We start from the raw sequence: 11,985 nt of genomic DNA, 5'->3' as shown, positions 1-11,985 counted from the left end.
ACTCCCTTGCTAAAGGAGCTTCCTTACAGCAGTCTCATAGGTAGGCAACCAGGCAGGTCTTGAATATCTTCTGAGGAGATTCTACTACCTCTTTTGGCAGCCTGTTCCAGTGCTCCATCACCCTTACAGTAAAGAAGCTGTTCCACATGTTAGTATGGAATTTCCTGTGTCCCAGTTTCTCCCTGTAGTCCCTTGTTCTACTGTTGCTCACCACCAAAGAGTTCACACCCATTGTGTTGACTCCAGTAGTTTAGATATTTATAAGCAGTTATGAGATCCCTTCTCAGCCGTCTCTTCTCTACAGTCCCAGGACTCTCTGCCTTTCCTTATATGGGAGATGTTCCAGATCCTTGTTACCTCCTTTGGACTCTTTCTGTCTCCATGGTCAGAAGAGATCAGAATATCAGACTTGAAGGGTAGACATGCTTTTTGGAGAACACGCTCCAGGGCCTCAATGTCCTTCTTGTAGTGAGGGGCCCAAAACTGAACACAGTACTCGAGGTACAGCTGTACCAGAGCTGAGTACAGGGGGATGATCACCTCCCTGCTCCTGCTGGCTACACTATTTCTAATACAGGCCAGGATGCTGTTGGCCTTCTTGGCCACCTGGGCACAATGCTGGCTCATGTTAAGCCGAGCTTCAACCAACACCCCCAGGTCCTTTTCCTCTATATAGTAATATAGAGTACATTTTTATCTGAATCTGCCACTCTCTCCATTACTAACAGAAATCTACAGGAACTTTACTTCTAGTCTAGATGCCTAAAACCAGGCAGAAGGTTTCAGAGACATAGCCACTGTCATTTAAAGCTTTACAAAGTAATGCTGTCAGAATGCCTGCCTGGTGATAAAAATGAAATCTTCCAAAACACATTAAAAATATTGTTTTCAAGCAAATTTCATGAGAGAAGAAAAACAAATGATGACAAAATATTCTGTAGCAGTAATTTCTGCATGGGATGCACTGACTTTAATTTCAATAGCTTAGAAAAAAATATAGTTCCAAAGTATTGAAAAGTTATATGTATTTCTTCACTGAATGAAACTCTCTGAGCTTATCACATCAAAATATTTGAACTGACCTTCACCTCCCCCATTTTTTTTCCCCTCAGGGAATTTCACTTTAGAGACAGAAGTTCATATGTCTGTTCTCAGTGTTTGTTTATATTTACAAATGAACAAAGAAAAATCACAGTTTAAGGATTTCCTATCACACAGGAAAATCTGTTCCTTTTCTCTCCCCAAATCTTTGACCATCTCACAGCTCTTCTGCTATAAATTAAATTGATACCCTCCCTTCGGCTTCCATTGGGCAAAAATCTCACTCAGATCTGTCTCACCTTGCAAATACCATTTGCAATTGCTTAATTTAAGATCTTAGAGTGTTCCAATAAAATCATGGGAATGCCTGAACTCAGAACAGGGCTCCGTGTGAATGTTACTTCTCCAGCAGGTTACAGAAGAACACAGATTTTATTGTCTAGGTGCCAGAAAGAAAAGAGCAGGGCAGGTAGCTAAGATTGGATCAAGAGTAAGGAAGAAGAAAGGTCAGACTTTGTTTGAAAAAGTCTGAGCTTTTGGAGCTGTTTGCAAAACCAGTCTACTTAAAGGTACTGAGTATTCATCTGAGCCCATCCCTTCAAGTTAGATCTCGCAGGACAAGAAGGAATCTTGGGCTCTCATTACCCCATGCTGGAGATAAATGCATGAGTTCAATTACCAGGGCTGTCAGACTGCTGCATCTCATCAACACTACATTTACTTTAAAGATAGGGAAATAAATATAATTGCACTTAATTTATTATACAGAAGGGGTGACAAATGCAAGTAGCATGAATCTCAGTCCAAAGTGTAACAGATAATTTCAAATACGAATAAACAGAAGGTTTCTGCAGTGGAGGTACATTTTCAAAGTGACTTTACAAAAGCTTTCTCCTCACTCCAGCCTTCCCCTCTCTCAGCAGCCTCCTTGAGATCTCATGTATCATTGTTTTGTGCACACCGCTTTCCATGAGATGAGTTTAATAGCATTATAAAAGTCACATTGTGCACAAATTGAGAACTTCAGCGCCTCGGTAACTGCTCTGATGCATACACACTTGCAAAGTTTTCAAAGCAGAAATGTTGAAGGCACTTCAAGGCACAAAAACATCCTTGGGTAAATTACTTCCTATTAGTATGTCACATATATCTTATATATAGCTGTGGTTTCATGAAGTGACAGACGCGCTTGACAATAAAACTTTGCACTCTCTTTTATTTATATTTTTCCTGATTTTTTTTTATTTCTTCCAAGTATATATTGTCTGATGCTAAACCACTGATCTTACTGCTACCAGTGAGACCAATGCTGCTTCTTTTACTTACCAATAGAATATTTCCACCCCACCTTCTGCCTGAAATATTAAGCATTTCCAATCACTGCTGCTTATCACAGACAGCAGGCGGAATCATGGATAGTTTCAAAAGGTGAGCAGGTTATAAGTCCTGTGACCCCTTTAGCATTAAAGAAGAAGAAAATGAAAGTAAAGCTGAGTGTGTAAAAAAAGAGACATCTTCTTATCTGGATAAATTCCACCTTAGATTACAGAATCTCACCCTTTTCCTAATATCATGAAGCTATACAGCAGGAATAAAAAATGCCAAGCTTTCTCTCTCAGCTATTAAGAAGAAAGGATAAGCACAACTTCTTCTATTAATATCCCCCAAAACATCTGCAGCCTTCCTCTTTTCCAAACAGTGACCCCAGGGTGAGTAATGCAGTTCTTAATTTTTCAGTGAAGACATTGATTTCCTTATATGCTGTGTTTTATGCTTCTGTGTAATGAGACACTGAAATCGGTTTCACTTCAGGTTTACAATCTGTTTAACTTCCTCATTTCCAAACAGAATTTTGAAATATTTTGTTTGTTTTTAAGACAACGGTTGGAAATATTGAACACTTTAGACCTAGCAGGTTAAATTAGACTTTTGATATAGTGATAAGAAAGGTTAGAATAGAAATCAAAACTAGGGGAAAAAATGATTCAGTTTTTTCCACTTTTCTGCCCCATTCTCCCTTTATACACCACTTTGCAAGAGAGGTCTCATTTTCTTCGCAAGTTCTGTATTCATAGGTCCTATTTAATTTCCACTAGAGTGTTTTCCAAAATTTAATGGCTGAGAAAAGATGAGTTAGATATACCTAAATTATGGAAAATAGTAGGTGTATTAAACTTACATACTAATCTTGCATTAAATTTACAATGTCCATTTAACTGAGCTACAAATACTGCTTCTACAGAAGTGGGAAATATTTTCTAAATGTATCTGTTTCCAGACAAAAATTTAAAAAATGACCTGGGTGGAGAAGAATATGGGAGGAGAATCTCAGTACTTAGAAATTTTTTGAAACTAGAGCCACAAAATACTATCTATCAGAACTTCAGAAAAACAATCACATTTTAATCTATGACTGAACAATGAGACGTTTCGCTTGCAAAGCCATCTCTTTAATAAGAAACTAGAATTTAGATCCCATTCAGAAGCTCTCACTTAGTCACATTAATCCTAAAAAAATATTTCATCACCTTCTCCACCATCAAAATTGCAAGGAGATTTTTAATATTAATTTTAGGCACACTGATCCATATTTATACTTAAAGGATAGGTGATTTTTTTATATATATATGCCTTATATTTTGAATAGAAGATTGATATTTTGAAATACTAACAAAATTCAAGATCATCACTACTCTTTCAAATAAGTACTTCAACTCAGTATTAAGGAGTCACAGTGGTTTAAACTATTAAGATAGTTTTCTATATATGTTCTTATATATCTTTTACATTTTATATATACAGTGTATATATACATATTTATGTGTGTAATATGTATTTAGAAACACATAGCTATTCAATTCCAGATCTTATCCTGTTGCAATTTTTTTTTCCAGATTAAATGAGATAATAAATTGTATATAAACCAAATATCTGAAGCATAAACCTCTTCTAGAGGTACTGCATAGCATAACCTGCTTAGTCCAAGCTTCGAAATTTCAATTACAGTCATTTTAACAGAGTTTTTGTTCTGGTTTAGAAAGTGGTCTTCTAAGTAAAGGAAGAAGGATGAAAGCCAGGGAGGGAAGAAACATGAGAAAGAGCAATAGGAAAGAGAAGGGAGGAAGGAAGGAAGAAAGGAAGGAAGAATGGAAGGAAAATGGAAGGGAGGGAGGGGGGGAGGGAGGGGGGGAGGGAGGAAAGGAGGAAAGGAGGAAAGGAGGAAAGGAGGAAAGGAGGAAAGGAGGAAGGAAGGAAGGAAATTTCAAAGCATGGCTGAATCTCAGGGTACTGCAGCAGACCATAAAGATAACCCTTGTCAGAGTAAGTTTTAGATCCAAAAGAGTTGAACTGAAAGGGAATGACTGACAATAGAATAAAAAGAATTGATTCACAGTGTTTTGTCAAGTCAAACCAAATTCCTTACCCCAAAAACTTCCTCTCATAAATTAATGGGCCAAGTTTCCCCCTGAATTTTTTGAAGTATAATAATAATATGAGCAAGAGGAAAACCTGTCTGCAGGGACTTGATTCTTAAGGACTCAGAATATTTTTATATACATTCTTTATTCTGTTCACCATTTCACTGTAATTTATCTCTGTGTGGCAACTGCTAATCTCTATTTTTCTGCATATTTATACTTTATATTCCCCAAAGCATTTTTGCTCAATCCAGTAGTATGTTGTGGAATGTGGTCAGTGAAATTTGTTACGTCTGGGTCTTTCTTACTACTACTTGTCGGAAGAAAATTCTACTTTTTAACTGAGTATCTTACTCTATGTGAGCTGTTTGTAAGAACAACAGAAGGAATCAAGAAGTTCATTTGACACCCAGAGTGGAAAGTGTTATGATCTATACAATGGTTCTTTCTTCTTACAGGAATTTGTTCCACAATCACTGTGTGGTTTCTAAAAAAAGTCCTGACTTCAGTACAAAAAATACCTTAGAGTACAAAACCTCTATCTTCTTTGAGAACAGTTCCTTCTTTCACAAGGAGACAAGTTTTTTCACTCATTAGCTCAAGGCATTTATTACTCCTTGGTTTACCTTTCCAGAACTTAGAAAATAATCTTCAAGAATCTGAACTTGATGCATAATGTAAGAAAGAAGACACAAGAGAACAGAACCAATTTCCTTCCCAAAGCATGGAGAAGATGAGGTGATGGGGAAAATCTTTCTCTATAGGTTTACGCAATCAAACTGACAAAAAATAGCTAGAGTCTCACCTACTTTCTCCTGATGAATGACATAGTTTCCTTCACTGACTTCAGTGGAGTATCTCATGGTATTAGAATCTGTTCTGTGCAAAAAAATGGGTGAACGTGTCTCAGGGAAAGAAAAGGGAGACAGTTGTCTTGAGTAAAGCCAGGACATTTCCTTGCTCCAGTTTTTGCAAAATTCCTTTTCCTACAGTTTCCATGACTTTTGATGATACAGGCTCACCTTTGCAAAAGGCATTTTGCAGTAGACACTTTAGATTGCTGTCCTTTAAATCCAGACATTACAATCAGCTAGAACTCTGCAGTGACCTCTTCCATGACAGAGTAAAATAAATCAGTGACATAGTGCTAGAATCATTGCAAGAACAAAAGAGATACCTCCATCATGGGAGCATTTTTGCCTCTGTAGATGGGATTTTTGCTTCCTTGCCCAGGCTTTGAAAAGTTTGACATCTGAGTCTAAGCTAGTCATTTAGGATTCCTTGACGGTGAACAGAAAGAAATACAAATCCCCCAAAAGGACAGTTCACCTCATCCTAAAACAGGTGTCTGGAATGAGTTAGCAGTATTTCTATCCAAGTTGCCCATATCAGTCCTTCAGCTATAAGGGATGTTCAAGGCAACTTATATCCATGAATTTTATACACTTAATTTATATATGAGGATCCTCTTTCTTTATGGCATTTCAGTTTTCATTCTTGCAGAATTTTACATAAAAGATCTAACAATAAAAGCCACATTTTCAAGTCTTATCCCTTATAAGTGCTTGACTGCATAACAATCAAAATTTGAGTTGAGGACTGATTTAACAGAAAAAAAAAAAAAAAAAAAAAAAAAGCTTGTATTTGTCACATTAGTTATTATGGAAAAAATGTACCATAAAAATAAAGCAATAATATCAATCTCACTTTTATGTTCTCACACTCACACACACACACACACACACACACACATAAAGAAAAGGAAACAAGGTGAATTTGGTCTCAATTTACTTAGATGGATAATAAAACTTTCACTTATTGTTGCATTATTTGTTAGTATGTGGATGAAAGATTAGGTGACAATATGCAAAATATATTTTCTGCATATTATAATATTTAGTAATGTCATTTGATTTTTTATATGTTTCATTAAATTGTTTTGTGGCTTTATTATCTACCCAGATGCACAGCTCAGAAATACAATTATTCAGATTTAGAAGCAATAAAATTTGGCATGCATTTACTTGTATTCAGAATTCCTGCATGTTAAAGAGAAATTACTGCATTCTCCCCACATAGTTCTGTTCTCATGCCTTTGCTGAACCATTCATTAGATGGAGCACATTATAGAAAATACACCATTTATGTTAAGGAACCCTCTGATAACAGATGTATTTGTAGGAAGCAAATATTTCAATATATCATAGCCTTTTGATCATGACTATAATAGAAGCAAACATATACACATTTTCTGTAATGCATATCTCTGTTATATGGTTATGTGGGGGGGGAAGGGGGAGGGATGAAGGGGGGTAATGAGCGCTATAGATTATATGTAAGAAAAGGTACCTGCAGACAGAAGTTGACAATCCTTTGAGAACACTGTTGAATACAATACAGACTGTTCTGTTCTATAATATACGTTTGGAGGTTGTGTTTAAAGGTGTGTCTTCTAGCTGAAGCATAGGGAGTTTTCCTATCAATGTGTTGTTCCAGCTTTTGTTTGCCTCTGCTGTGTTTCATAAATCAAGCACTCAAATATACGACACCATGTCCTGAAGTTGTCCCCTGTCCCCTGTGGTTGTGACTGAGGGCAGAGAACAAGTCAGTGGTCATGTCCTGAAGGAGAGATTTCAGACATGATGTCTTCTGTGCTCTGTGAAGCTACTCTCAGCTGTTTGGATTTCAGACAGTGGTTTTGGGATATATCTCACATCATACATTATAGACCCACTGGGTTGAGCAGAGTCCTAACTGCTTACAAACTTACAGATAAATGAACCGAGGAAAGGACATTATTTTTCTGATTGCATCCCTTTCCTTTCACCCCAGATTCTAAACAGGACTTGCAGTAGCACTGTTGAGAGCTTTTCTTCTTCATTGTGATGCTTCTCATATAATCTCACAACCAGGAAAAACCTCCTATTTACAGAACAGGACTTAGACCTCAGATCCTGAGAATTTGTTTCACATCAGATCAGGTCACTCTGCCAGCTCTCTGCCCTCTCTCAGTGGCCAGCTCTGATTTGAGGGGAAAAATCCCATGTTTTTATTTTTCAAGCATTCATGAAGTAAATTCTGGGGAACCTCAGCACTTTGGTCCTTAAGGTTGGACTCTAGGTATCACAGATGATACAGTTGTTTCTCAAGGGCTCAGACATTTCCCATCCCTATGTACTCGCTGCAGACATAGGCAAACTATATCTCATTAGTGAATGAATGAGGAGAGACAAGGATAATCTCTGCAAATGTACATTGTGCTTCGTGAAACTGAGGCACACTGTAATCATGCTGTGCCTGTCTCTAGGAGACTATTAGTAGTAATACAGAAAGCATAAGGATCATTTATTACTACAGATAAAGCAATTGTTCACTTTTCTAACACTGTACCCCAAAAGCAGAGAAGCTTCCAAAGAATTAAACTGGTCTGAATATTTTTATTTTGCAAAAGCCACAAAGCTAGCCCTCTTTTCCTGTTTTTCCACTTTAATTATTAAAATGTAGAGTAGAAACTTATTTTATTTCATTTTATTTCATTTTATTTTATTTTTAAGAAGAAGTAGAAGAAAAAAATAACTTCTGCTTCAAGATTTCTGATTAGGATGTAAGAGCTTTATTACATGAATGAAATCAGGATAACATTTTTTTGCCTAAATTTACACACTTAGATCACTTCAGTTCCTATTTCTGCAGAAGTTTAAAATTTTCTTTCCCATCCTAATGGATAGAATTTCAGGCAATTATATTGTTCATATTTCATAGGCCAAATACAATTTATTTTTTTTATGTTAATTTAGAATAACTCTATTGACTTCAACACAATTACACTGGATTTACATTACTATAAATGACAGTACATGTTGGTCCTTAAATAACTATGGGGATTTTGGATTTCCCAATGGATGTGGAAAACCATACTCAGTAATTCTGCTAAAAATGTCTCTATTCCTGAGGCCATTTAATATTTATGCACTAGTTTCAAGCTGGTTTCTAAAGAGTACAATGATACATTGTGAACCAACAGTTACATAATAAACTGTAATGAGGAAGCTATTTAGCCTGGCTTATGTCTACCACAGAATCAGTTAAAGGCCTTTGAGAATCCTGCCCAGTTAAAATCAGTATTGTCCAACACATTGGAGAAACCTGACTTGACATAACCCACAACATTACAAGACTAGGAAAGGTTGTCCTAGGCTGGCAAATGCCGGTGGACATTGTATTTCCTTAGGACTCTTCCTTTCCTCCAAATGCATTGTCTTTTGAAACTGGGGGTAAGTCTAGACAGGAGTGAAAAGGAAGTGATCTCTCTTTGCCTTTCCTGGCACACAGCTGAGTTATTTTACTCAAGAGTAAATGTTCTGGGTGTATCTATATCATGAGAGGAACAGATGCACATCACTTTCACAAGCTTTTCTCTCTCTACATCATATTTTTTTATTGTTATTTGAAAAAATCCAAATAGCTCTCAACTGCAAACCATGAATCACCTCATTCATGGTCTCTGCAGCTTTCCGTGGCCTAGCACATTGTCCCAAATTAAATGCTTTGCTCTTCACTCATGCATCAACCCTCACTTACATCATCAAACACTCTTAAGTTTTCTCTGTGTAACTGACTAAAGGTTGAAAGAGGCCAGTAACAATGAGACCTGAAAGTTGGGTTTTGTTGTTGGTGGTGGTGTCTTTTTGTTTGCCTATTTGTTTTGTAAAAAGACTCAGAACCTAAATTCTATAGATATGGAAAAATATCATTTTGACGTCTGACATTTAAACTGAAGGCACTAAAACCTAAGAGCTCCCAGATTCCCACTGTGTTTCCCTACTGATGAATGTTGGCTTTCAGCAACCACAGATGCCTTTGATTTAACTTTTCAATATGTTTTATCCACACTATTTTGTTTTCCATCAAGACAGAAATGTTAGTCATCACCCCATCAACAACTGAAAAAACTGGCTAAAATAAATAGAGGCCGTGATATATATCAGCTGGTGTTATTCATTTGTTGCAAGTGAAAAGAATACCATTTCCACAAGTTTGCTCAAAGTCACTTTATAACATCTCTCATGTTCCAAGATACAGCTGGGGTTTTCAAAGCCTCATCATGGCATAAGCCCTGTCACTGCCACGAGACAAGAAAAATAGTGCAAATCATCATCACCTGCATCATGTATACAAACTTTTCTCCTCTTGACTGCAGCAATAAAGATCAAAATCAGTTCAACTATCTAAAAGAAGTGCTGTGGTTCAGCAGCAGGTGTTTCAGCCAGGTAGACAAATCACAGGGAGAAATTATCCGGCTTCAGGCTATGCCAGAATGATATGAAGCAATAACTAAGTTTGAAACTTGAATACATATGAATTAATATTTCCAAATTTCTATATCATTGAGTGAGTGGGAAGAATTGGCAGGAGTTTATCTGTGTGCTTAATCAAAATGAGTTGTGAGTTTCTTACTTCCTGTTAATGATTTATGTCTGTGAGAGGTGTCGTACATACATTTATGATAATTAAACAGGAAAAAAAAAAACTGCAAAAAGGAAGTATTGTTTTATCTTCTCTTCAAAGTATTCTACTCTCCTGTTACCATGAATTCAAACAGGCAAAGATAAAGCATTTAGCATAAATCCACGATATGTGGCAATTGTCGTATCTCCAGGAAAGAAAGCCCGCTCATTACTAAGAATTCAGAAAGACCTTAAAATCATCAAGAGGGCACATGCAGAATAGAAGTAGGGGATGCCTGAAACAACTCTGAAAGTGTATGAGGGAAGAAAGAATCTCTCAGGACACAGCTGAACTTCATTGCCACTATGGTCTTCAGGAGACGGGGAATTTTTTTTTTAAAGAGAAGGCTAAAAGAAAATCTGAATCAGGCTTATTGACATGAGGACATAAAAGCACCAAATGAAGATATTGAGAAGAATGAAACCTTTCCTGTATATAGGTGTTAAAAACTGAACAGAAAACAAAACAAAACAAAATAAAACAAAACAAAATAAAATAAAATAAAATGAAGAGGTTAGGAACAATATTAAATGTTTTTTTTGGTTGAGATGTCACAATTTTGGCTTGTGTCTCTACAATAAATGTCATACATCTTTGCATTTTTATTGGCTTTCCCACAAACTGCCATTTAGGTTGATTCCATCAGTAAAGCCAGCACACTACAAATGAACCGTGCTTTGGACAGCAGCTCTAAGATAGGACAGCAGAATGACATAACTAAAGACAGATCAAAAGTTTAAATGTTGCAAAACCAGTGACACAAAAAAATCGCTAATTTTCTTGGTGAAAAGAATGAGAAAATGAGCAGACAATCAACATAGAAAAGTATTCAGATGTCAGACTATCAAGCCAAACCAGAGCTAGGCAAAGATGTCCTGTGGGTATGGGGTGAAAACGTCAGTAAAGAATTGCAGACACAAACCATTCATTTAGAAAGGGCCAACCATAAGGTACTATTACCGTAAGTGTAGTAAGCAGTTGCTCAGGAAGGGTATCACTAATGATCACTTATGGCCGCATGGTGGAAAACAAAGGTGAGTGGCATGGGGTTTATTGGCACTTAGAAAGCATAGCACCAACACAATGGAAGATAAGTCTTCAGATTTTGTATAAAGATGTTGTATATGACATGTGCTTCTTTACAAAAAACTGTTATTCTCAACCTTAACTACAAGCCATGTGTAACCATTTCATGACCTCCTTCCATCACACTGAAAATAGTCTCTTGTTTTTGACATGGTTTGCAAGCTAAGTAGAAATATGACAGAGAACTCATAGCTTCAGTCCCTTCCCCTTGAACATGTATAGGAAGTGCAGAAGAGACGAGTTTTTGACTAAGCTTTTTTTTTGTTGTTTAGCAAACAAATGCTAGTGGTTTGACAAAACAAACATTGCACTTGCTAGAGCAGTAACTCTAAAAGAGGATGTAGTCAGCTGGAGAGGCAGAATATAACATTCAGCCCTGAGGAGACACCACCAGCATCAGCAAGGTTTGCTGTTTTGTGACAAGCATGTAGGACAAAAGCAACCAGTACAGACTGCTCTCCATTCCTCCCAGTATATTGTTGTACACAGAGGTTGCAACTGATTATAAACATATATAAAGGCCAGTTAAGAAGTAAAACACCTGAGGAAAGTGAAAAATAAAATAGCAATAAAGAAGAGGAAAAAAAAAGTATACCAGACAAAAACAAAATGACATTTAAAAAGTTGTCAAGACTTACTATACATGCCAAAAATATAATCCTGGTCTAAGTAAAAAAATCCAATGTCAGTGACTCAGGGAAAAAAAAAAGCTCTCTGGATCAAAGTCGACATAGGTCTGATTATGCTGACAGGAAAAAAAATGTACTTGTTCTAGAATGATATTCTCACTTCCCTAAGAGCTTACTAGAAGACACTATGGCTAAACAGGTAATCAGGCATGCCAAATCTCTTTTTGCTAAATATAGTGCACCTGCCATCATGAAGTCTGACAGTGGACTACAGTTTAGTAATTTACTGATAGGAATTAGTT

This window comes from Cyrtonyx montezumae, unplaced genomic scaffold, assembly GCF_038088225.1.
Source record: "Cyrtonyx montezumae isolate F1298 unplaced genomic scaffold, pur_monq_1.0 scaffold_25, whole genome shotgun sequence".
Classification (NCBI taxonomy): domain Eukaryota; kingdom Metazoa; phylum Chordata; class Aves; order Galliformes; family Odontophoridae; genus Cyrtonyx; species Cyrtonyx montezumae.
Note: the sequence above shows the minus strand (reverse complement) of the source record.